This window comes from Mastacembelus armatus, chromosome 5 (assembly GCF_900324485.2).
Source record: "Mastacembelus armatus chromosome 5, fMasArm1.2, whole genome shotgun sequence".
NCBI lineage: Eukaryota > Metazoa > Chordata > Actinopteri > Synbranchiformes > Mastacembelidae > Mastacembelus > Mastacembelus armatus.
The window spans coordinates 15444767-15472320 of record NC_046637.1 but is presented as its reverse complement, the minus strand read 5'-3'; the positions used below and the strand labels follow the sequence as shown (position 1 = coordinate 15472320).

Below are 27554 nucleotides of genomic sequence, written 5' to 3'. Positions count from 1 at the left end.
CAATCCCTACAGTGAAACATGGTGGTGGGAGCATCATGTTGTGGGGGTGTTTTTCAGCTGCAGGGACAGGACGACTGGTTGCAATTGAAGGAAAGATGAATGTGGCCAAGTACAGCGATATCCTGGAAGAAAACGTCTTCCAGAGTGCTCAGGACCTCAGACTAGGCCGAAGGTTCACCTTTCAACAGGACAATGACCCTAAGCACACAGCTAAAATAACAAAGGAGTGGCTTCGGAACAACTCTGTGACCGTTCTTGACTGGCCCAGCCAGAGCCCTGACCTAAACCCAATTGAGCATCTCTGGAGAGACCTGAAAATGGATGTCCACCAACGTTCACCATCCAACCTGACAGAACTGGAGAGGATCTGCAAGGAAGAATGGCAGAGGATCCCCAAATCCAGGTGTGAAAAACTTGTTGCATCATTCCCAAGAAGACTCATGGCTGTACTAGCTCAAAAGGGTGCTTCTACTCAATACTGAGCACAGGGTCTGAATACTTATGACCATGTGATATTTCAGTTTTTCTTTTTTAATAAATTTGCAAAAATTTCTACATTTCTGTTTTTTTCTGTCAAGATGGGGTGCTGAGTGTACATTAATGAGAAATAAAATGAACTTTTTTGATTTTGGCAAATGACTGCAATGACACAAATACTGAAAAATTTAAAGGGGTCTGAATACTTTCCGTACCCACTGTACATACATTATCTATACACACTTATTCCCATTTAGTGTCACAGGGATCTGCTGGAGCCTATCCCATTACTCTTTGGGTGAAAGACAGGAGTACACCCTGGACAGGTCACCAGTCCATCCCAGGGCCACACAAAGACAAACAACCTCATACACTCACGTTCACTCCTATGGGCAATTTAGAGGCACCAGTTAACCTAGCATGCATGTTTTTGGACTGTGGGAAGAAACCAAAGTACCTGGAGTAAGTCCACGCAAGCAGGTGGAGAACATGCAAACTCCACAGAAAGGTCCCTGATGGTTGCGAACCCAGGCCCTTCTTGCTGTGAGGCAACTTGACAGTCTTGTGGGGGCTGGAGTTCCTATAGACAAAAATGATTATATGCATGTCTTAGAATTGTGAGTGTATATCCATATATTTAAGCATGAAAAAGCACACTTCACACAGACAGGTCCCAGTAAGCCAGTGGGTTTGAATCCTTGCAAAAAAAAAAAAAAATTATTGTCATTGTTTTTCCAAATGCTTTTGGCTAATCAAACATGATTAATGGTTTTTCTGGTTTATGTTTAGGGAATGGTAACATTTGATTTGTGGCTTGGTTACAGTTGACCAGTGACTACAACCAAAATGCATTACGTATAGTTGAGGTCTTACAAATGTTATTCATTGAGTTTCCTTCCTGCAAAGATGATGGTTGGTGTTAAGAGTAAGCCAGAAGATGCCTATAGATGCAATGATATGTGATATAAATAGGCAATTTCTAGAGACCATAGTAGTGTTGAGTCTGTATCCTGTATCCTGTATCCTGACTCTCATGGAGGACTTCACATGGAATATTAGGATTAGCTCTTCCTACCAGTGTGAAGTTAGGCACACTGGTAGGAAGTGTGAAGTTCCACACAGGAGTCTTCAATGTTATTAATTTAACCAGGTCTCAGTAAACGCATCAGGCTACACTCATGATATGCTGTCTGGGATTTAATCAGTGCCTCCAGCTCATCACTTTTGTTCAGTAGAGAGTTGACATTCTCTATAATGATGGATGGTAGGAAAGGTTTGTATCTCCATCTTCTAGCCTTTAGTTTAGCACCAGCTTGGCATCCACAGATAGACCTCTTCAGCACAGCTGGAATGGAGTTATATACTACAGATTTGCTCCGCTGTAATAAAAGGAGGTAATCTCTTGTGTAGAATCTTCTCCCCACAGTAATATCCATAAGTGATAAAGTGAAATAGAATAGTAGTTGTCAAAAATATATTTAAAAACATATATATTAGCTTATAAATAAGATGATGAAGATGTAGCAGAGGTGTCTGAAGAGGAAATTTGGAAATTTATTAAGGAACTTGTGTTGGATCTGAAACCACTTCATGTGCTTCTCACCTTCAACATCTTGTTTGCTTAACCTTGACCTCTTCCAACCAGGCTGAGCTTCTCATGAGACTCTATGGGTCACGATATAGGTTAGCACTTTATTTTGTTCAGCAGATTCCGACACCTCCTCATTCATCATCTTCAGCTTGTCTTCTTCCCATCCACTTCTCACAGCACCCCTTTTTGTGACACTGTATCCTCATCACTTCAGCTTCCATCATCTCTCTTATCATGCTAACCTCAAACAAGTCTCCTCCGCCCTCAGTGCTGATCTCTCCATTGTCCAGCTGTTCCCTTACTTCCACCCATCACCCACATGCCCCTTCTACATTTATATTTTCTGTCCCTCGGACATTGTTGATACATCTTACAATTAACATGCACATAGTGTAGACTTTTGTTAATTATTACATTATAACAATTCAACAAATTGATGCAGTTCAATTTCAGACATTGTTTGACTAAATCCAGTTGGCCTGGCTCCCTGCATACAGTATGCTTTACACAGTGTGATTCACAGTAAACCCCAATGTGCATGCCCCAATTACATACTCACTTCAAAGTAGTAAGGTGAATGTTAATCGGCCAGTAAGATGGAAATTTTACAATATAAAACATTGGTGATTGGTGTGACAGTCTCGGATGAAAAATAAACTAAAAATATAATACAAATACAATAATAAAAAGTAATAAAAATATGCACTATTTCCTCTTGTTTGTGTAATGTTTGATTAGAAATGACAGAAGCCAGGGGTTTTAGGAAAGTAATTAACTTCTAATTAAATGAAACTATATAACTGTTATTAATAGTTACACTTTCAGTTTGAATTCACAAAGTTCTGAGAGACAGACCATTTTCACCTTTTTGTGGGATTTGTTGACAGTAAGACAATAGCAGTCATACCCTTTGAAACATGTCAGGAATCCCAACACATATTTAACTTTCCAAAGCCCTGTTCTTCTCTCACCTCACTTTTCAGTCCCCCCACCCTGCACCATTTCTCTGTCAAGCTCAGTGGTGCTACATGGCTAGCAGTGCCTCACCTAGCAAACTCCCAGACCAAACACTGAGTCCCTGCAGGGGCCTTCATCATGTAACTGGCTGTCCCAGTTAGACAGCCAGTACATGGGCTTAAGGAGGACTGGCACAGCAGGGGATGGGGTTAAAACGAGTGCATCTTTTATTTATTGGGAGCAGCCTTTAATAGATCTTTATTAATCATTCACATTATATATTTCTTAATAGCCACTGTGATTTTGTGTTTGGTTTAAATGTCAGCAGAAAGCAAGCAGGAGGGTGTCATGATCCGCAGTCGGGACTTCCGGTTGTTTTTACTTTGGAGGATCATGACGGGAACTGGGGTTTGTGTCTTCGTTTTCTCTTTAGTTCCTCTGATTAGTGATTGCCTTCACCTGCGCCTCATTTGTCCCGCAGGGGTTCTTATACACCTGGTGGTGCCATAGGCAGTTGCCAGGTTGTCTGTTTAGCAACCCCCTCGTTTCGCACGTAATTTCTCAGCACACGACGGAGGATACATCGGGCTTCTCAGTTCATCGGTGAATCAACTGAGACTTTCTTTCCGCCATCACTCACCTCATAGACTGGACTGGAGACCAGGGAAGTACTTTTGTTGTGCCCTGTGTTCTCCTGTTACTTTCACACGGACTGGTAGTTTGTTCCACGGAGCAGGGAGCTCATTGTCCCTTTACTTCCGACAGGAGTCGGCTCGTAAGACATGCCTGTTTAGCAACGGAGATCCCGCTCGCAGATACGTTGGAGAAACAAAGCGTCCTGATCAGCAGCCTCCAGTGCCGCCTCACCGGTTGCAGTTTCCAGTCCTGCCAGTCCCGGTCCCGCGGCGTCGCAGTGTAGGCGACCGTGCCGAGGCTCAACCCAATCCTGTCCGGCCGGTCCCCGCCCCTCGGCATCGTGAGCGAGACGCCCACTACGAGGTCCAGCTACCAGCACCGGAGTGGCCGGAACCTTCTGAGCCCACAGAATGGCCAGAACCACCAGAGGGACCTGAACCACCGGAGCCGCCAGAATGCTCACAACTGTCAGGACCTCCGCAGTTCCTATGGTGTCCGGACCTTCCAGAGTTCCCAGGGTTGTCCGACTTCCTTCAGTCGCCAGAACTCCCAGAGCCACCAAGATGGCCAGAGCTGCCAGAAGGGCCCGAACCACTGGAGCGGCCACAGCCCTTCCATGTCCAGATCCGCCTCAGCCTCAGGAGTATCCTGGGTATCCTGAGCCTCTGCAGCCTGAGCCAGAGCCCGTGTCTCCACAGCAGTCAGAGTCGGAGCCTGTACCAGTACCTCCTCTTCAGCCAGAGCAGGAGCCAGTGCCAGCGTCTCCTCTACGGTCAGAGTCAGAGCCAGAGCCCGTGTCTCCTCTTCAGCTAGAGCAGGAGCCAGAGCCCGTGCCTCCTCTGCGGTCAGAGTCGGAGCCAGTGCTAATGCCTCCTTTTCAGCCAGAGCAGGAGCCAGAGCCAATACCGCCTCTTCAGCCAGAGCAGGAGCTAGAGCCAGAGTCTCCGCAGCAGCCGGGTTCGGAGCCAGAGTCTCCTCAGCAGCCGGGTTCGGAGCCAGAGTCTCCTCAGCAGCCGGGTTCGGAGCCAGATTCGCCGCCGCAGCAGCAGCCGTCACCAGAGGTTCCCGAGCCTCCGCAGCAGCCAGAGCCGGAGCCGGGGACTCCGCAGCAGTCGGAGCCGGGGTCTCCGCAGCTGCCGGGCTCGGAGCCGGGGTCTCCACAGCAGCCAGGGTCGGAGCCGGGGTCTCCACAGCTGCCGGGTTCGGAGCCAGAGCTTCCTCAGCAGCCCGAGCCGGAGCCAGAGTCTCTTAAGCAGCCAGAGCCGGTGCCAGAGCCTTTTCGGCAGCCAGAGACGGAACTAGAGTCTCTTCTGCAGCCTGAGCCTCTTCAGCAACCAGAGCCGAAGCCAAGGGCTCCCGAGCCTGAGCCGTCCGAACCACCTGGGTGTCCTGTGTGTCCTGAGCCTTCACCGCAGCCACCTGTGCGCCGTGTCCTGCCGCCACCGCCTCTTGAGTATCCAGAAGGTCCTGAGCCACAGCAGCCACTGTCTCCGCAGCCTCGACCAGTACGGATCCACGCCAGCCAGAGAGGCCGCCCGCCAGAGCGGTTCCGGACTCACGTCAGCCGAAGAGGCCGCCCGCCAGAGCGGTTCCGGGTCCAGACCAGCCGGAGAGGCCGCCCGCCAGAGCGGTTCCGGGTCCAGACCAGCCGGAGAGGCCGCCCGCCAGAGCGGTTCCGGGTCCAGACCAGCCGGAGAGGTCGTCCGCCAGAGCGGTCCTGGACCCACGCCAGCTGGAGAGGCCGTCCGTCAGAGCTGTCCCGGACTCACGCCCGTCGGAGAGGCCGTCCACCAACGTGGTCCCGGATCCACGCCAGCCGGAGAGGCCGTCCACCAGCGTGGTCCCGGATCCACGCCAGCCGGAGAGGCCGTCCGCCAGAGCTGTCCCGGACTCACGCCCGTCGGAGAGGCCGTCCGCCAGTGTGGTCCTGGACCCACGCCACCGAAGTGGCCACCCGCCATTGCACTTTCAACCTGGGTCTTTTTGTTTTGCCCGCCCTCCCACCCTCTGGCGCCCTCCTCCTGAGGCCACCCACCGCCCGCCCTCTTCGTGGGTTTTTGAGGGGTTGTGTTTTTTTTGTTGTAGGCCGTCAGGAGCCAGCCTTTTTAGGGGGGGGTACTGTCATGATCCGCAGTCGGGACTTCCGGTTGTTTTTACTTTGGAGGATCATGACGGGAACTGGGGTTTGTGTCTTCGTTTTCTCTTTAGTTCCTCTGATTAGTGATTGCCCTCACCTGCGCCTCATTTGTATGGGAGCTCAGTGCACCGATGGTCCTTGGGCAGTCTAGGCCTATAGCTGCATAACTAAGGGATGGTTCAGGGTTACCTGAAGCCAGCCCTAACTATATGCTTTGTCAAAGAGGATAGTTTTAAGTCTAGCCTTAAAAGTACAGAGAGTGTCTGCCTATGTGGTCTTTAAAGTATGAAGGAGCTTGATCATGAAGGGATTTGTATGTGAGGAGAAGGATTTTAAATTCTATTCTGTATTTTACAGGGAGCCTCTGAAGAGAAGCTAATATAGCAGAAATATGATCTCTCTTGCTAGTTCCTGTCAGGACTCTGGCTGTGGCATTCTGGATTAACTGGAGGCTTTTTATGGAGATACTGGGACATCCAGATAGTAATGAGTTACAGTAATCTAGCCTTGAGGTAACAAATGCATGGACTAGTTTTACTGCATCATTTTGAGACAGGATGTTCCTAATTTTGGCAGGTGAAAGAAGGCAGTTCTAGAGATTTGTTTTATGTTTGAGTTAAAGGACATGTCCTGGTCAAAAATAACTCCAAGGTTTTTCACAGTAGTGCTGGAGGCCAGGGCTATGCCATCTAAAGTAGCTATAATTTTATAAAAGTTATTTCTGAGGTTCTTAGGCCCAAATACAATAACTTCTGTTTTCTCTGAATTTAAAAGTAGAAAGTTACTGGTCATCCAGGCCTTTATGTCAGTTAGACACGCTTGAAGTCTGGTTAACTGGTTTGTGTTAACAGGTTTAACAGATAGATACAACTGTGTCATCTGCTTAGCAGTGGTAATTAATAGAGTGCTTCCTAATGACATAGCCTAAAGGAAGCATGTATAGGTTTTCCTTCTTCCTTGTGTGTATTCTCTCTTTCCCCTGTATTTGTTTAATTAGCAGGTGCAGTAAGAAGACTGGGTGATGGTGATTGTCTTCACCTGCGCACACTACTCACCCTACCCATGAAGATTCTGGCTCATCATTGAATCTTCACCAGTTCGTCCGTTTACCTCACTTGGTAGTGAAGTACGGCATTTCCTATGAGCCAACTCTTAGTGGATTGTTATTTATCTGTCTCTGTTTGTCCAGGTCTCCTGAACCTGTGTCTCCAGCTGAGTGGCCGCCTCAAGTGGTGTGTTCCAGCAGCTGCGGAGTGTTCGGACTCTCCTGTCGCTGACCCGGATCCCTACCATGGGGACCCTAACGAATTCCAGGAATTTATACTCCTGTGTACAAACATCTCCGAGATGCACCCTCGTCGCTACTCTTCAGATAAAGCCAAGGTACTGTTCATTGTGGGACTACTTGGGGAAGGGTTTTGCCTGGGCTCAGGCCAAGTCCTCCTCCCGGCCGCTGTCCTCCTTGTATCTCAAAGCCTTTTTAAAACTTTTTAAGGAGGTATCTGGTTACCCAGACCATGCCAGGAACGCAGCCAAATGCCTTCTTTCTCTGAGGCAGGGAAGTAGGAATGTGGTGGATTACTCGAGCAAGTTCAAACCAGATTACCAGAATCACCTGTAAGACCTCAATTATGTTTAGACTGCTTCTCTCCCATAGATCTCTCTGAATTTACATCAGTAGTTGCTTCATCGAAATCATCAACGTGTCTGTTAGACCCCATTCCGACTAGACTGCTTAAAGACACCCTGCCATTAATTAACTCATCTTTATTAGACTTAGTAAATTTATCTCTAGTATCAGGCTATGTACCGCAGGCCTTTAACACTGCAGTAATCAAACCCCTACTCAAAAAGCCTAGTCTTGATCCAGGAGTCTTGGCTAATTATAGACCAATATCCAACCTACCATTTATTTCTAAAATTCTTGAAAAAGCTGTTGCTAAGCAGCTATCAGACCACTTACACAAAAATTAACTATTTGAAGATTTTCAATCAGGATTTAGAGCACATCATAGTAAAGAAACTGCGCTGTTAACCAACGCTCTTCTCTTAGCCTCAGATAATGGACTTGTTTCTATACTTGTCCTCCTAGACCTTAGTGCTGCATTCGACACTATTGACCACAACATCTTATTTCAGAGACTGGAGCAAGTGACTGTTATCAGAGGAACGGCATTAAAATGGTTCCAATCCTATTTATCGGACAGATTCCAGTTTGTTCATGTCCATGATGAACCTTCCACACGACAAAAAGTTAAGTTAAGGTGTTCCACAAGGCTCTGTGCTAGGACCGATTCTGTTCACCCCGTACAGGCTTCCTTTAGGCTATGTCATTAGGAAGCACTCTATTAATTACCACTGCTATGCAGATGACACTCAGCTGTATCTATCTATGAAACCTGATAACACAAAGTAGTTAACTAGACTAGAACTGACTAGAACTGACATAAAGGTCTGGGTGACATGGAACTTTCTACTTTTATATTAAAAGAAAACAGAAGTTATTGTATTTGGGCCTAAAATCCTCAGAAATAACTTTTCTAAAATTATAGCTACTTTAGATGGCATAGCCTGGCCTCCAGCTCTACTGTGAAAAACCATACCAAAAGCAGAATAGGAGACAGAGCCTTTAGCTATCCAGCTCCTCTCCTGTGGAACCAGCTCCCAGTTTGGGTTCAGGAGACAGACATTCTCTGTACTTTCAAGGCTAGACTCAAAACCTTCCTCTTTGACAAAGCGTATAGTTAGGGCTGGCTTCAGGTAACCCTGAACCATCCCTTAGTTATGCTGCTATAGGCCTAGACTGCCCGAGGACCATCGGTGCACTGAGCTCCCATACCCCTCCCCTCCTTTCTCTTCCCTTCCCCTCTCTTCCTCTCCTCCCCCTTCATGTTATTCCACCATTGAATGTCACCAACTTTGTGCTCTCTCCCTCTCTCTGTGTTCTCTCTCTGTACCTTCTGCAGGTGTCCCCGGTGCTGGAGCTGTATATTGCTGATGTGCAGTTACTGGCCCCACCAACCTGCAGTGTCTCTTTATTGTTGCTGTTCTTTTCTCTCTCCTCTATCCACTTATTCCAACCAGTCGAGGCAGATGGCCGCCCACAATGAGTCCAGTTTTTCCGGAGGTTTTTTCTTCCGTTAAAGGGAGTTTTTCCTCTCCACTGTTGCCAAGTGCTTGCTCATAAGGGATTTGTTGGGTTTTTTGTTTTTGTAAAGTGCCTTGAGATGATTTGTATTGTGATTTGGCGCTATACAAATAAAATTGAATTGAATTGAACTGAATTGAAATTTATTCTCTAAAGCACTTTCAATTGTATGAACTTATATGATAAGGTGCTGTACAAACAAAGGTTGATGTCAGCTGTTTAGTGCTAATTAGAAGTTAGTATGCTAACATGCTAAAACCTTGCAAACATTTGCCTTATAATATCAACATGTCACCATGCCAATTTTGGCATGTAGCTCAAAATTCTAAAATGCTTCAGTCCAGAGTTCCTCATAGAGCTGCCAGCATGACTAGGAAGTCCACTGTAATACAAACAGACTGAATATAAAACCTGCATTGTAGCAAAGGTTTTATGTCAAATATGTCAGGATCCTTTATAATGTCACATACTGTTCATTTAATGTCTGTTATTTTCTCTTTTCTAATGTACTCTTTAGCTTTAGACTAATCAGTGTAACATGTTCTTTTGCTCTTCTGCAGTGTTTTTGTACTTTTTTATGTAAAAAAATAAATGAGTATGGGAAATATGGTTATTTACAAAAAGTTAAACAGTGCTCATATTCAAATAAGTGCATTAAGGCAAGGCAAGGCAAATTTATTTATATAGCACAATTCATACACAGAGTAATTCAAAGTGCTTTACAGAAATAAAAGACAGGTTAAAAATACATAAGCAGGAATAAAAATAAAAAGGCATGTCATTGCTTTATCACCATATTTGCCCCTTATGATATCGACTATCGGACCATGCTGACCCATATTTGTGGGTCCCCTACTTTCAGTTTGTCCCATCCCTGATGGACTAAAAGTACCTCAACACAGACTATCTGCGGAGATGATCCTGAGTCCCGGACTCTTACGTCTAGAATCGAGTAGATGACAGCTGGAGGTTCCAAACCCCTTATTTAAGTCTACAGCTGTGTAGACCCGTATTCTAAGGATAATACTAAAGCGCCTGGGTTCCTAACCCCTGAGTCCCGGACCCAGTTGGCTTTAGATCGAAGGTTCCCAACCAAATCAACTTAGAGTACTGACCATGAGTTCGATTGTCTCCCCCAACTGGACAAAAGTAGTGACAAAACAGTTTTTAAAAAAAAGAAAAATAAAATAAAAAGTTAACATTAATTAAAAATTTATATTAGAGGAAACTGAGTGCAGATAGATCAATTTGGATAAAACACTGTCAGGTCTAGTCAGGTCATATGTTATACGCCACACTAAAAAGAAAGGTTTTTAGCTTGGACTTAAACATTGCCAGAGATGAGGCTTGTCTAACATCATCAGGAAGACTATTCCAGGTTTTAGCTGCATATAACTGAAATGCTGCTTCTCCCTGTTTAGTCCTGACTCTGGGCACAAGCAGAAGGCCTGTCCCTGATGTTCTCAGAGTTCGAGATGGTTCATATGGCATCAGCATGTCAGAGATGTAATGTGGTGCTGAGCCATGAAGAGTCTTATACACAAGCAGTGCTGTTTTGAAGCCTATTCTCTGAGAGACAGGAAGCCAGTGCAGAGATCTGAGAACGGGAGTAATGTGGTTGTACTTCCTGGTTCTAGTCAGGACCCGAGCAGCAGCGTTCTGAATGTACTGTAGCTGCCTTACAGCTCATTTTGAGAGCCCCGTGAACAGGCCGTTACAGTAATCTACCCTAGAGATAAAAACATGGACGAGTCTTTCCAAGTCTGGTTTAGACATGATGCCTTTGATTCTGGCAATGTTTTTGAGATGGTAAAATGCTGACGATATAATCGATTTAATGTGGCTGTTAAAATTCAAGTCTGAGTCCATGATTATCCCTAGATTTCTAATTTGATTTTTAAATTTTAGAGAAAGAGACTCGAGGTGACTGTTGACACTTTCTCTTTGTTTCTGAGGCCCAAAGATGATTATTCAAGTCTTGTCACTGTTTATTTGGAGAGAGTTGTTTTGCATCCACAGAGTGATCTGTTCAATACTGCTGCACAGTGAATCGACTGGTCCATATTCACCAGCTGTGAGTGAAATGTAAATCTGAGTGTCATCTGCATAGGTATGGTAGGACACATTATTGCTGCGTATTAACTGGCCTAAAGGAAACATGTAAAGATTGAACCAAAGGGGTCCCAAGATGGACCCTAGGGGGACCCCACATGTCAACACCATTTGGTCTGAGACACAGTTACCAACTTCAATGAAATACTTCCTGTCTTCAAGATAGGACCTAAACGATTTAAGGGCAGTACCAGAGATGCCTATCCAGTCCTCCAACCTTTGTAACAGGATCACATGGTCCACTGTGCCAAAAGCAGCACTTAGATCCAGCAGTACTAAGACAGAGACTCTGCCAGCGTCGGTGTTCAGACGAATGTCATTTGCCACCTTGATGAGGGCAGTTTCAGTGTTGTGATGGGGCCTAAAACCTGACTGAAAATCATCAAAGCAGTTGTTTAGCATGAAAAAGTCAGTAAGTTGTTGGTAAACAACTTTTTCAATGATTTTGCCTAAAAACGACAGGGTTGATATGGGCCGGTAGTTGTTCAGTACCATGGCATCAAGACTGCTCTTCTTCAGGAGAGGCTTGATGACAGCAATTTTCAAGGCCCCTGGAAATGTTCCAGACTGTAATGAGTTATTAACTAATTGAGTGAGTTGTGCTAACAAACTGCTTAGTACTGATTTCACTGGGTAAAACATCAAGGCAACAGGTGGATGAGCTCAGACTGGAGATTATCTCTTCAACTGTTATGTCATTTAATGGTGTAAGATGTGTCAGTTCTACCAAGTGTTTCCTGGATGGCTGCAGAGTTGGTATCTGCCTTGTGCAATTTATTGTTTGTTTAATACCCTCAATCTTGTCATTAAATAATGCAAATTCATTACATTTAGATGTTGAAATTAGTTCCAGTGGCAATGGAGATGGTTTGTTAACCTACTCACTGTAGCAAACAGGACACGTGAGTTGTTACTACTGTTGTTGATGATTTTAGAAAAATACATTTCTCTCTTTCTACATAGAGTTTCATTGAACACACACAACATCTGCTTATAAATATCATAATGAACCTGGAGCTTTGATTTACGCCATCTTCGTTCGGCCTTCCGGCACTCCCTTTTCTGTGCCCAGACCGAGTCATCATTTCTCCACCGTGGCTTTTGCCTGTTCCTGATTAATTTATCCTTAACAGGAGCAATCATATCTATGACATTTAGAACACTTGAAGTATATGAATTCAACAAATCTTCAACATGAGAGAAAGTGGTATTTTCAAACCTAATCATCTCCATAAACAGTTTCCTGGTGTTATCATTTATGTGTCTTTTCTGAACAAGTGTAGGTCCAGTTGCATCTTTGGGAATTATGGACAAATCAAAAAAGACACAAAAATGATCAGACAAAGCAACATGAATCACAGTGATATTAGAAGCGTTAACACCCTTAGTAAGGACAAGGTCCAGTGTGTGACCTCTCGTATGGGCCGGCACCCTAACGTGCTGGCTAAGGCCATACGTTTCAAGGACGGCAGAAAGTTCTTTACCATATCTGTCACAGGCCTTATCCATGTGAACATTAAAATCACCTGTAATAACCAAACAGTCAAACTCTGTGAAGACAACTGAAAGCATCTCAGTAAATTCATCAATAAAATTTTGACAGCATTGGGGAGGTTTGTAAATAATAATAAAAAGTACAGAGGGAGATAATTTTTGCTCCATTTTAAAAGATACATACTCAGATGATAAGAACTCCCCAAATGACAGCCTGTGGGTAACCATATTATCCCTAAAAAAGGCACAGACGCCACCGCCCTTTTTGTTTTCTCGTGTTTCTGATAGAAATGTAAAATTAGGTGGGGTGGATTCAATAAGAACTGCATTTGCTGTCTTGCTATCTAACCATGTTTCTGTTAAAAACATAAAATCAAGATTGTAAGAGGAGATAAAATGATTGATTAAAAATGATTTGTTACATAAAGATCTGACATTGAGCACTGCAAGTTTCAAATTAGTTTGAGTAGGACCTGAAACTATATGGCTGCAAGGGATTTGAATTAGATTTCTCTGATTGGACAGTCTAACTGTCAGTCTTTTAGCCACTCTGCGTGTTTTGACTGGAGCTATAGCACTAGGGGAGAGTGTTCTTCATTAAATGTTAGTTTTAGCTACTCAAATATACATATACAGTATCTCACAGATGTGAGTACACCCCTCACATTTTTGTAAATAATTTATTATATCTTTTCATGTGACAACACTGAAATGAAATGACAACACTGAAATGACACTATGCTACAATGTAAAGTAGTGAGTGTGCAGCTTGTATAACAGTATAAATTTGCTGTCCCCTCAAAATAACTCAACACACAGCCATTAAGTGATACCCCTAAGTGAAAATGTCCAAATTGGGCCCAATTAGCCATTTTCCCTCCCCGGTGTCATGTAACTCATTAGTGTTACAAGGTCTCAGGTGTGAATGGGGGGAGCAGGTGTGTTAAATTTGGTGTTATCGCTCTCAGTCTCTCATACTGGTCACTGGAAGTTCAACATTCAATTCAATTCAATTCAATTTTATTTGTATAGCGCCAAATCACAATACAAATCATCTCAAGGCACTTTACAAAAACTAAAACTAAAAACCCAACAATTCCCTTATGAGCAAGCACTTGGCGACAGTGGAGAGGAAAAAACTCCCTTTAACGGAAGAAAAAAAAACCTCCAGCAGAACCGGGCTCAGTTTGGGCGGCCATCTGCCTCGACCGGTTGGGGTGAGTGGATAGAGCAGAGAGAAAAGAACAGCAACAATAAACAACAAATAGACACTGCAAGTTGGTGGGGCCAGTAACTGCACATCAGCGATAAACAGCTCCAGGACCAGGGACACCTGCAGAAGGTACAGAGAGAGAGAGAGAGAGAGAGAGGGAGGGAGAGAGCACAAACTAGGGTAGAGAGAGAGCACAAGGTTAGTAACATTCAATGGTGGAATATACATGAGGTGGGAGAGAAGGGGGGGGGGGGGGGGGTTAGGGTAGGGGAGCTCAGTGCACCGATGGTCCTCGGGCAGTCTAGGTCTATAGCAGCATAACTAACTAAGGGATGGTTCAGGGTTGCCTGAAGCCAGCCCTAACTATATGCTTTGTCAAAGAGGAAGGTTTTAAGTCTAGCCTTAAAAGTACAGAGAGTGTCTGCCTCCTGAACCCAGTCTGAGAGCTGGTTCCACAGGAGAGGAGCTTGATAGCTAAAGGCTCTGCCTCCCATTCTGCTTTTGAGAACTCTGGGAACCACAAGTAGGCCTGCACTCTGAGAGCGAAGTGGTCTATTGGGATAATATGGTACTATGAGGTCTTTAAGGTATGAAGGAGCTTGATTATGAAGGGATTTGTATGTGAGAAGAAGGATTTTAAATTCTATTCTATATTTTACAGGGAGCCAATGAAGAGAAGCCAATATAGGAGAAATATGATCTCTCTTGCTAGTTCCTGTCAGGACTCTGGCTGCGGCATTCTGGATTAATTGGAGGCTTTTTAGGATATTTAAAATATTTAAGATATTAGGACATCCAGATAGTAATGAGTTACAGTAATCTAGCCTTGAGGAAACAAATGCATGGACTAGTTTTTCTGCATCATTTTGAGACAGGATGTTCCTAATTTTGGAAATGTTGCGCAGGTGAAAGAATGCAGTTCTAGAAATTTGTTTTATGTGTGAGTTAAAGGACATGTCCTGGTCAAAAATAACTCCAAGGTTTTTTACAGTAGTGCTGGAGGCCAGGGCTATGCCATCTAGAGTAGCTATAATTTTAGAAAAGTTATTTCTGAGATTTTTTGGCCCAAATATAATGACTTCTGTTTTCTCCGAGTTTAAAAGTAAAAAGTTACTGGTCATCCAAGCCTTTATGTCAGTTAGACAGGCTTGAAGTCTGGTTAACTGGTTTGTGTTAACAGGTTTAATAGATAGATATAACTGAGTGTCATCCGCATAGCAGTGGTAATTAATAGAGTGCTTCCTAATGATATATCCTAAAGGAAGCATGTACAGGGTGAACAGAATCGGTCCTAGCACAGAACCTTGTGGAACTCCATAACTAACTTTTGTTCGTGTGGAAGGTTCATCATGGACATGAACAAACTGGAATCTGTCCGATAAATAGGATTGGAACCACTTTAACGCTGTTCCTCTGATACCAATCACATGCTCCAGTCTCTGTAATAAGATGTTGTGGTCAATGGTGTCGAATGCTGCACTAAGGTCTAGGAGGACAAGTATCGAAACAAGTCCATTATCTGAGGCTAAGAGAAGATCGTTGGTAACTTTCAACAGTGCTGTTTCTGTACTATGATGTGCTCTAAATCCTGATTGGAAATCTTCAAATAGTTCATTCCTGTGTAAGTGGTCTGATAGCTGCTTAGCAACAGCTTTTTCTAGGATTTTAGAAATAAATGCCAGGTTGGATATTGGTCTATAATTAGCCAAGACACCTGGATCAAGACTAGGCTTTTTGAGTAAAGGTTTGATTACTGCAGTCTTAAAGGCCTGTGGTACGTAGCCTGATACTAGAGATAAATTTACCAAGTCCAATAAAGATGAGTTCATTAATGGCAGGGTGCCTTTAAGCAGTCTAGTCGGGATGGGGTCCAAGAGACACGTTGATGATTTCGATGAAGCAACTACTGATGTAAATTCAGAGAGATCTATAGGAGAGAAGCAGTCTAACATAACTGAGGTCCTACAGATGATTCAAGAGCTACTGTAGTAAAAGATTCATTTATTGCAGGTATAGGAAGCATCTGCTGAATTTTATCTCTAATAGTTGTGATTTTATTTGTAAAGAAACTCATAAATTCATCACTGCTGAGAGCTAAGCGAACACTGGGCTCAACGGAGCTGTGACTTTTTGTCAGCCTGGCTACAGTGCTGAAAAGAAACCTGGGATTGTTCTTATTTTCCTCTATTAGTGATGAATAGTATGCAGTTCTGGCTTTACGGAGAGCTTTTTTATATGTTAGTAGACTGTTTTTCCAGGCTAGAAAAATTTCCTCTAAGTTTGTGGAACGCCACTTCCTTTCCAGCCTTCGTGATGCCTGCTTTAAGGTACGAACATGTAAATTATACCATGGGGCTAGTCTTCTCTGAATCACTAACTTCTTTTTCAGAGGGGCTACAGAATCAAGCGTTTCACGCAGTGAGGTTACAGCGCTGTCAACAACATGATCAATTTGGTAGGGAGTAGGATTAAGGCAGCTGCCCTCCACTATGTTTATACTTGGCATAGATTCAAATAGAGATGGAATCATTTTCTTAAATTTATTAACAGCGTTGTCGGATAAACATCTGCTGTAGTGGAATTTTCTTCCAGACGCTGCATGATCCATCATTTTAAATTCGAAAGTTATTAAAGAATGATCTGACAAAACAGGATTTGGGGGAAAAATTATTAGATGTTCAATTTCGATGCCATAGGTCAGAACAAGATCAAGGGTGTGATTAAAACAGTGGGTGGGTTTAGTAACGTTTTGAATGAAACCAATTGAATCTAATATAGAATTAAATGCAATGCTGAGGCTGTTATTTTCAACATCTACATGAATGTTAAAATCTCCCACTATAATGACTTTATCTGACTTTATCTGAAGTCAGATAAAGTCATTATAGTGGGAGACATGGCACCTCATGGCAAAGAACTCTCAGAGAATGTGAAAAAAAGAATTGTTGCTCTACATAAAGATGGCCTAGGCTATAAGAAGATTGCCAAGACCCAGAAACTGAGCTGCAGCATGGTGGCCAAGACCATACGGCGGTTTAACAGGACAGGTTCCACTCAGAACAGGCCTCGCCATGGTCGACCAAAGAAGTTGAGTGCACGTGCTCAGCGTCATATCCAGAGGTTGTCTTTGGGAAATAGACGTACGAGTGCTGCCAGCATTGCTGCAGAGGTTCAAGGTGTGGGGGGTCAACCTGTCAGTGCTCAGACCATACGCCGCACACTGCATCAAATTGGTCTGCATGGCTGTTGTCCCAGAAGGAGCGTCTTCTAAAGATTATGCACAAGAAAGCCCGCAAACACTTTGCTGAAGACAAGCAGACTAAGGACATGGATTACTGGAACCGTGTCCTGTGGTCTGATGAGACCAAGATAAACTTATTTGGTTCAGATGGTGTCAAGAGTGTCTGGCGGCAACCAGGTGAGGAGTACAAAGAAAAGTGTGTCTTCCCTATAGTCAAGCATGGTGGTGGGACTGTCATAGTCTGGGGCTGCATGAGTGCTGCCTGCACTGGAGAGCTACAGTTCATTGAGGGAACCATGAATGCCAACATGTACTGTGACATACTGTGACATACTGCATGATCCCCTCCCTTCGGAGACTGGGCCACAGGGCAGTATCCAGCATGATAACGACCCCAAACACATCTCCAAGATCACCACTGCCTTGCTAAAGAAGCTGAGGGTAAAGGTGATGGACTGGCCAAACATGTCTCCAGACATAAACCCTATTGAGCATCTGTGGGGCATCCTCAAACGGAAGGTAGAGGAGTGCAAGGTCTCTAACATCCACCAGCTCTGTGATGTCATCATGGAGGAGTGGAAGAGGATTCCAGTGGCAACCTGTGAAGCTCTGGTGAACTCCATGCCCAAGAGGGTTATGGCAGTGCTGGAAAATAATGGTGGTCACACAAAATATTGACACTTTGGGCCCAATTTGGACATTTTCACTTAGAGGTGTACTCACTTTTGTTGCAAGCGGTTTAGACATTAATGGCTGTGTGCTGAGTTATTTTGAGGGGACAGCAAATTTATACTGTTATACAAGCTGTACACTCACTACTTTACATTGTAGCAAAGTGTCATTTCTTCAGTGTTGTCACATGAAAAGATAAATTAATTAATTAATAAATTATTTACAAAAATGTGAGGGGTGTACTCACTTCTGTGAGATACTGTATATTTTGATAGAAATGTGTGTGCTAGGTAGGAATGATGACTACATTAATGACTACATTCTCCAATATTACCTGATAAATTTGAAATCCCTTTTGCAGAGTCACATCTCTAATACACTAAGTGGCTGCCATGACAGTGTTTGATATAAATTTCTTTGGTCTTATTCCAGGTACTTTCATTTGCCCACTTCTCCTTTTACACTTCAATTTAAAGTGCCATTTTCCATCTGAACCAATGTCCTTTGAGCCTCTTAGCTCTTAGATTTACTCATGATTCAAGTGCCAAGTTTCAAAACACCTTGGTCCAATCTCAGCCCATGAGTCATACAGTTATACTGCATTTCATTATACAGAAAAGTGTTCCTGTCACTGACCCTACCCTTCTTGATATTTATGAGGTAGATAAAATAATACAAACACCTGCCAATATATGGCAATACAGTTTAATACTTATACAAACTAAATCTTCCAAAATGTTTAATTTATTTAAATTTTAATTGTATGTCGCTAAATCACAATAAAAATCATCTCATGACACTACATTGAAATTCAACACATCCTTCAGTTGAATCAGCAGATCTCAAAAATGGTGAATACAAATGGAACATTATCACCCTCAAAAAGAATTTATTACAGGACTTTTGTCATTAAGTCTAGTGAGAGAGTCACAAAACTGAACATGGGGCTGCAAAAACATGCAGTCAAATTTCAGGATCATGTGTTGCTACTGGTGGTCATGTACTGTATTATCTATAGTACTCCTAACAACATAAACATGATTAACAATGTATGGTTCAGTTTAGTAACTTATACTAGAATATGGTTACATATTCATACTGTTGTTGTGTTACAGATGGTATTTATACTGAAATGAAGCTTTTTGTATGGCGATATACAGAAATCTAATTTGCCTTACATGTCCTGCAGTTTGTTATGTTTCCAAGGAGTAGAGGAGGGACTTTTGTGGTCTGATATTTCTACCACCACAGACAGGCATTTTATTTACAGCACTCTGGAAAGCCAAATGCAATCGGAGCTTGTGATAAAAAAAAAGTTTAAATTACTATATACTACAATAAATCAGAAAAATCCAGTTCCATGGATGGACCATGATCTAATTTCTTTGCAATTGGACAAAACTATATTTTTGCATCCAAGTATTTTACAAAGCTCCCTGGTACTAGAAGAGAAATAAGGTGCAGGAACATTGTTTTACATTAGCAGTGCATGTTAGAGCAAAATGTGTAATCTTTGCTGAAGCATCAACCCAATGAAATGCTGAATGCTATGTGATGGTGTGCTGTATGGTATTTATCAATGATTGGTTAATTTATCGTCAGGGACCTTTCTGTGTGCTCGCGTGGGTTTACTACAGGTACTCTGGTTTCCTCCCAGAGTCCAAAAAAACATTCATGTTAGGTTGATTGGTGACTCTAAATTGCCCATAGGAGTGAATGTTCATGTGTGTGGTTGTTTGTGCATGGCCCTGCGATGGACTGGTGACCTGTCTAGGGTGTACCCCTGCCTTTCACCCAAAGAGAGCCTGGATAGACTCCAGCAGATCCCTGTGACCCTAATTAGGAATAAGCGGGTATAGATAATGGATGGATGGTTCATTTATAGTTTTGTCATTCATTTCCTGTGACTAATTATTTAGTGGCAGAAGTTCCATGTATCGCGAAGCAGTATTTGTGGTTGTATAAAGTGGATACTTTGATTTTCAAGAGGCAGAGAAATTGAGAAATTCCAGTGGAAAACTGAAGCAACAGGAGAACTAACGGTTAGCTCTCATTTTTCACAGGTATCAGAGGACTGAAGTCTGAGGCCTTGCTTTTTGGGTTGTCTGCAAACTTGCGGCACTGATATGAGGGTTTTGGAGAAGAAAGAAATAAGGAAATTTGAAAGAGTTTAGGATTTGGCTTGTTTTCCTGTCAACAGAACAGGTTACGAGTTTTGTAGCAAAAAAATGTAAAGCAAGAAAGCTCTCAAGGAGTTCAGGGAGCATTTGGTCAGCACAAGTGGCTGTGGCTCAGGAAGATAGGCTACAGTATTTGTTTTAGGTTAGTGCTTTTACTCTCCTGTGAATGATCAGTTTCATTGTTGTTCAGTGGTCTTCCCTTTACTGGTTGCAGTGACAATGAAGCATCCAAAATTTTCTACAAAATACTGTCAATATTAGTTATTTCACATTCTTTTCTTGTTCAATTATGCTTTGATCAGTCCACACCATTTAACATTAGAAACAAAAGAACGAAAGAAATGACAAAAGAAAGAAATAATACTAAAAATGCTGCATTTATCCACGGTAGCTTATGTTATGGTTGTTAAAATGAAAGCAGTTTTTGGATACGTAAAATATATGAATATCTCAACTGGTGAGACTTTTCATAACAACATTCAGTAGCACTGCCATTCCCTTTTTTAAATGAAACGTTTAATTTTACTATACAAACCCTAAATCATTTTATTTAAGTTACTCAAGCTTGTTTTGGTAATAAAATGAGCTACTATGCTGTCGGTTACTTCATTGCTTTCTGTACTTTTTTCAGTTTTGTATGTTTTGTTATGTTGCGTCTTTCGTTTGCACATTCAAGATAAAGGGTAGATAAAAGGGTTAAAGACACTATAGTTATTAAAAGTATATTATAAGCATATATGATTGATATCATTCCCAGACTGTCTATGTAAATACAGTGTTTAATTGGAGGGTGTCTCACTTTTCCCCAGAGAGTAGGGGTGTGGAGGGAGGCGGCACAGCACCTGCCATCTCTGTGCTTCACTTCCAGGCAGCCTAACGCACACAACAAAAGGAGCTAAAGAAGCTGCCGCCATCTGACGGCGTTTATGTTGAGTCAGGCTCGCAGGGGGAATCAAGAAAATCACCGGAATAATGTTCTCCAAATTAAGAGATTTTGTCCACACATGTCCCACGTGCCATGTCCAAATATAAGTTTATATAAATAGAACACCGACGTACCGAAAAAAAATATAGGCTACATGTACAAATAGATTGAGTGTTGTGTTGATAAATAGCCTACTATTACCAATTTATTTAACCTATTTACTTAAGAAAGAAGACATCAAAACAATAATGTCTGTATTTTGTGAAGTGTGTCATGTATTTGTTGTTATTTATTTTGCTATGTAAAGAGCCTTGAGATGATTTATATTGTGTTTTGGCACAATACAAATAAAATTGAATTTAATTAAATTATATTTATTATATGTTGTGACTGAAGCAGGGAAGAACAGTGAGATGTTACCCATCGATGTGGTTGCATTAAATAAAAATAAATTATTAATAATAATAATAATAATAATAACAATAAAAGAAGCTAAAACGGGAAGGAGTTTGATGATATTCCTTTGTATCTTTAAACTTGAATCTAAAAATACTGGAAACAGAAAATTAGAGGTAGTGCTAGCTGAAGGTTAAAGCGCTTGAATAATATATGGAGACTCTTCATTTTGTAGTATGAACACCGGAAATACTTGTTTTATTGTTACTAACTTGACACTGGTGAAGGGAGCCCAGAAGGTGACTGAAAGAAAGGAGGGATGCGGAAAAGAAATTAGACAGAGGGGGAGAGAGAGGTGAGAGAGGCTAAATGCGACTCTACTGTTTCATTCATCACAGAGAGGACAAAGAAGAATAGAAGGACAGTCAATGCGCAACTAGCCCTTCTCGCTTCTATCAGTTGAAACACGGTGTTTAACCGACGTACCGAGAAGCATCACCTCGCCTTCTGCGCATTAACCTATCCACGGCTCCGTTCTGCCGCCACTGCCCAGGGAGAGGACTATTCGTGCATCAGCAAGGTAAATAAACCCATACCTCTAACCAAACATCTTTATCTTTATCTAGTCTCAGCATTACACGTTTCCCAATCCAAAGACATAAAACATACGGAGCAGATGCGGGTTTTCGGGAATGTTGGAAGCAGCTCACCGGACTAATGTGGGTATCCCACTTTGTAGTATTTTTGACGCAATAGCACAAGTGTGCATTGGACAAACCCACAGTATCGACGCTTAACCATACGGCCCCTGAAACGTTTCTTACTTCCAGATAAGGCGGTGGACGTTGCGCTCAACTCGATTCAAAATCTGTAGATTTAATGTCCCCTTGGATTTCGGGTAAACGTACCCACCTCAGAACGTGACTTGGGAGTTGTGGTGTTGCCTGTCTTTGGCTCAGTTTAAATAAATAAATGTCAACCAGAAGTGTCTTTAATATGCTCGTGTAAATATCGAATTACTTTGTGTGGCTGCGAGCAACAGTGAATGGATTGATATTTTATTGTATTAAATAATTTGATTTGATCAGCATATCCAGGAGGCAACGCTGTCACTATTTCACGCAGCGTTAAAAACGTTGTTATTGTTATGTATTAGCCTACATATTCGCAGATAGTCAAAGTCAAATGTCCCTATTTTCACTGTGGTGTGACATCAGCATACAACTTTCATATTCATGTCCATAAGCTCCTGACACCCACTGGAAACATCAGTGTTGTACCTAGTTAATCTGGCAAAAGAGCGGTACTGGTGGTGGTGGTGGCTCGATTCAATTTCGATTCATTTTATTTCTATATCGCCAAATCACAATACAATCATCTTAAGGCACTTTACAAAAACTCAACAAAATACTTATAAGCAAGCAAGTGGAGAGGAAAAACTCCCTTTAACACAAGAAACTTCCAGCAGAACCAGGCTCTGATTGGGCAGCTGTCTGCCTTGACTGGTTGAGGTGAGTAGATAGAAGAGAGAGAAAAGAACAGCAACAAATAAACACTGCAGGTTGATGGGGCCAGTAAGGGCACATCAGTAATATAAGAAAAAAGAAAATACAATGACCTGTCAGAACACCTGGTGACCATGTCTCTATACATGTAAACAGTGGAGCAAGATATTTCATTAATGATGCATGGTGCAGCAAAAATCCATCCATTATCTATACCCACTTATTCCTATTTATGGTCACAGGGATTTGCTGGCGTCTATTCCAGCTTTAACTGGGTGAAAGGCAGGGGTGCAGCAGAAATCATTACTTTACATGTAAGAATTTTGTACTTGTGTCAGTCTCAGTACCATTATTTATTAATCAGATTCTAAGTCTCAATCATTTTAACAACTGACATGGTCACGGGCTAAGTCTTGATTGTACTGGGCTTATATTTTCTTTGGTGGGAGATAGGTGTCATTGGTGGTGGAGGTTTCACCTACGTAAATATCAAATAATGTAATAAAAATTGTTATATCTACACACACAGTCCATTGAGTCTCCATGCGGTTGTTTATGTCGATGTAAATATCGAGGTAACATACTTTGCTAGACTGTGCGTGCCGCCATATTGAATTTTCATATAATAAAGTGTGGTGCAGAAATACTACAGATGTTAGCATTGCATAATAATTATATTCTAAAAGACCTTATAACTAGCACCAAATTTGTTTTTCATATAATTATACATATTATCACATATGTTATTATAAATAGTATCAAAATTGCCACTAGAATGTTAGATTTGATTGTACTGTAATTGGTTGGATTTATTTATAAGCATTGTTTGTTTTTGACTTACTTACTGTTTGTAGTATGACGTTGTAGTAATGTTATCAGTGTAATCCATCCATCCATCCATCTTCTTTCACTTATCCGAGGCCGGGTCGCAGGGGCAGTAGCCTAAGCAGGGATACCCAGACTTCCTATTCCCTGGACACTTCCTCCAGCACTTCTTCCTCCAGCACTTCTGGAGGTTTTCCTCGGGGCCTCCTCCTGGTGGAACATGCCTGAAACACCTCCCCAGGTAGGCGCCCAGGGGGCATCCGGAACAGATGCCCCCTCAACTGGCTCCTCTCGATGTAGAGGAGTAGCGGCGCTACTCCAAGCTCCTCCTGGGTGAGTGAGCTCCTCACCCTATTTCTAAGGGAGTGCCCGGCCACCCTGCGAAGGAAGTTCATTTCAGCCACTTGTATCCGAGATCTTGTCCTTTCGGTCAGTTCTTTGTCCTGAGTTCAGAGAGGTCAGAAATAAAGGAATTGACCCTTCGTGGCTGCAGGACGGCAAGCAGAAAGAATTCTTTGTTCTGCTCAGAGATAGTTGATCTACAACCATATCTGTAAAGAGAATCGTGAAATTCCATACTCAAATTCTACAGCTTTCATTTATGTCATTTGTAAATTTTAAACTTAAGACATAAGACTGGCTTTAGATCAGTTCTGTGGCCAATGAGTGTTTTTGGTGGTGTGTTTTTCAGAGTATAAGAACTTATAGCACTAACTTCAGATCCAATTTTTTAACAGCTGCAATAAAGCTCAACAGTCACAAAGGTTAATTACAGAAATTAGACAACATTCTCCAGTTGAAGTATAACATTTTTTTTTATCGTATTATATTATATAGTATTATATTGTCTTCTGAAAGTTTCATAGGTAGTTCAGACATGTACTGTATGTCTTCTGCAGAATACAAGCGTAAATGTGGGTTAATTTGTGCTCATGTTAACGGTGGTGTTGTGAGGTCCTTTCTGTGTGGAGTTTGCTTGTTCTCCCTCTGTCTGCATGGGTTTTCTTCAGGTACTCTGTCTTTCTTCCACAGTCCAATTACATGCAGGTTAATTGCATGCAGATTGATACTAAGTGTCATGAACTGAGTTAAGGACCAATAATTCACCCACTCTGGTAACTCAGATATAAGAGTCTGATTTTATTTTATTGTGATAACAGATCTGATATAAGGAGGGAATGACCAGTGATTTGAGAGGAGTCCAGGAAGAGTCTATGGAGAAGGTGGTTACTGTCCAGGCCGAGCCCCGGCAACCTCGGGGTAGTCGAAACAGATGGGAAGGACGAGCTGGGTGGTTTCCGCAGAGCAATATCTGGCGGTCACGGGTTTCCTTGGTCAGGGGATCTAGGAATATCTGTACAGATAACTCAGAGAAGATCAGGGATAAGTAGCTGGAAAATCCTTTTCCCTTATGGTCAATTAAATCAACCGTCCTAACTGGAAAGACGTGGAATCCAAAAGTCAGGTGTCTCTCGTCTGGGTACACTAATGGCTCGGAAGTCCCATGAGCCGAAAGTCAAAGTCTTAACTTCTAAGCAGAAACACAAAAACTCCTCTTGAGCAAAAACACATCTCTCCGTTAGTCTGGCAAAAACGTAAAACTGGCATGAAATGAATTTGAACTCATAAAGCCTCCTCTGTTAATTAGATTCTTTGAAAATAGCAAATCCTCTTCGTTAATTCACCAACACAAAATAGTTAGGAGTAAACTTAGCTGGGGAATGTTCCTCTGGTTATCGTGCGCACTATGGTAGCAATAATCCTCTTGCGCAAAAACAACTCCTCACAGGAAGCACAAGAAAGGAGTTATTTAGCTTAGCATGGGAAGGCGAGCCGGTCCGTGATCAATAACTTCCAGCACAAGCACCAAGTAACGTTGGCGGAGATTAAAGCAGGCAGGAAACTGATGAGTCGTTGGCAGAGAATCACAGAGGTTTCACAGACAACCTCGCAGTTTGTCTGTGGTTGAGAGTGAGATTATATCTGTTAAATGAGAGAAGAAACACAGGTGAAACCAATTGCGCAGTCAGTCAAGGGTGAGTAAGTTAGGAAACTAGATCCTGTATGATCCTTCAAAACAAAAGTATGAAGTCGGATGTTAAACTGCGGATTATTACAGTAAGTGGATGTTTGTCAGTATGTTTGTGTCAAAACCCAAGTATGGTGAACTGTCAATCTGAAGGATGAGCAAGTTATAGCTATTGGTTTTTAGTCACTGTATAGTTGGGTGGCAATGTTCAGGTAAGATAAGGTTAGAAGATAAACTTCATTGATACCCAAAGGGAGATTCAGGATTAAGTTGTTAAATCCATGATCAGTCAGTACACCACTTTGGACTTACTAAAATATGTTCATGCCAACTGGATGAAAGACATTCAAGATGCTAGATGCTGACTCTAAACAACTTTGGATATCTAGTGGGATGCATTCAATTTGAAATTCCACAAGTTGTGGAGATACCTTTTGTCTGTTCACAAGTCACAGTAGTATAATGTGATGAACTGTGCTGGTGTTGTGATGCTGGTCGGAATGATTGCCCTTTCTTACATGTGCATGTATTTTACTGAAGCTGCAAGGTGTTAAGAGGCACTCAGGTGCAATTAAAGAAACAATCTAAAATGGTTAAAGGTAGCTAAATTGGTTGGTTGAACATCAGGGCACTGTCACTGGTTGTTGTTTTTGTTAGCATTTCTTAGTTTACAGTAATAGCAAGATGAGATTAAATTTACATGGGTATGAGATGTCGACAACTCAGTGATGGGCTGCAGACTTGGATACAGCCAGAAACGACAGCCTGTTGGGAAACAGAGCACCAAAACACTGATTCAACAAAAGGGAATGTGGTCTATGGTCATTCCTCAGTTTATCTTCTTGCCCAACTTCATAAGACAAACACAGCAGCATGAACTCACACTGTTATTAGAATTTGAAAACTCACATCAAACACAAAAATCAAACTATTGCCAATTTATTATAATGCTTTGTTTTGGCAAAAGAAACTGAGGATTATAGACATATCCTCAGCAGTAAGGTTGAGAAATTACCTGCTGTTTTGCATTATTTGGACCACTTGGGAACTGAAGTACCCACATCACTGTGCATAGCAGGTCACATGCACTAAGGGTTTGACTTTATATGCAAATCAACACTCCCATCATCACCTGACGGGAGATGTTTTACAGACACATACCAGCAGTGATACTATTAGTCTCATACTATTTCACTGGGGGCTTTCAGTGGAGGTATCCAGGTATCTGTGCGTATCCAGGGGTTTGTTGGAGGTGCTTGGGCATGTGCTGTATTGAGTATGAAATATTTTAGTTTAATATACTATATTAACACTTTGTCATGCAGGTGTGTGTGGGCCATTGTCACAGTGCATTTCTCTGTGCCTGAGATGACTTGCTGGAAGGCTTCTGGTGTCTGAGAAATGTTGAGGCTGCAGTTAGAAGCCAGCCAACAGTCTGAGTCCAAATTGAGAGTCATTGAAGCATGCTATGGAAAGACATGCAACAGACCGCTAATATCAGGACAGCACTGCAGAGCTAGTATGGCATTAAATAAGCTATTATAGCACTACACAACTAACCCACTGAGAAAACATGGCTGGCCTTGTGAATAGAATTGTTTTAAATCCTGCCTCCATAAATAACTGGAGATTAAAGGTACTGTCTCAGGTGTTGTTTGCATTGTTCAGTTATTAGTTACAGATCTGCCAATATGTATGCATCTAGAACAAATGAATAAATATCCTGATCAGTAGCATTTAAGGTTATGTTTTAATGCTGGCTACTGACTGTTGTTATAAATATTAATATATAGAATCCTTTCACCAGCTGAAATGCACAATCAGAAGCTTTCCGATTTGATATTTATATTTATTTTATGTTTATGAAGTATTTTCATGAAGTGCGTTGCTTTAACATTAAAAAACAGTCAGCAAAGAAATGACTTAAGATTGATTTGTGAATTAATAAGCATGAAAACAAAAGCTACTATTTAAGCTGATTGTAGTACATGTGCTTTTGTTCACTGCATAGATTTA

General features: G+C 42.2%; 1 protein-coding gene across 1 annotated transcript in view; it reads left to right on the top strand.

Moving 5' to 3' along the window:
- Nucleotides 1-21516: 21516 nt before the first annotated feature.
- cntn2 (contactin 2) overlaps nucleotides 21517-27554 on the top strand; it is a 95589-nt gene continuing 89551 nt past the window's right edge. The window contains exon 1 of the mRNA XM_026306707.1: nucleotides 21517-21759. The gene's annotated coding sequence lies outside the window, so the exon portion shown is untranslated. The remainder of the gene's footprint in view (nucleotides 21760-27554) is intronic.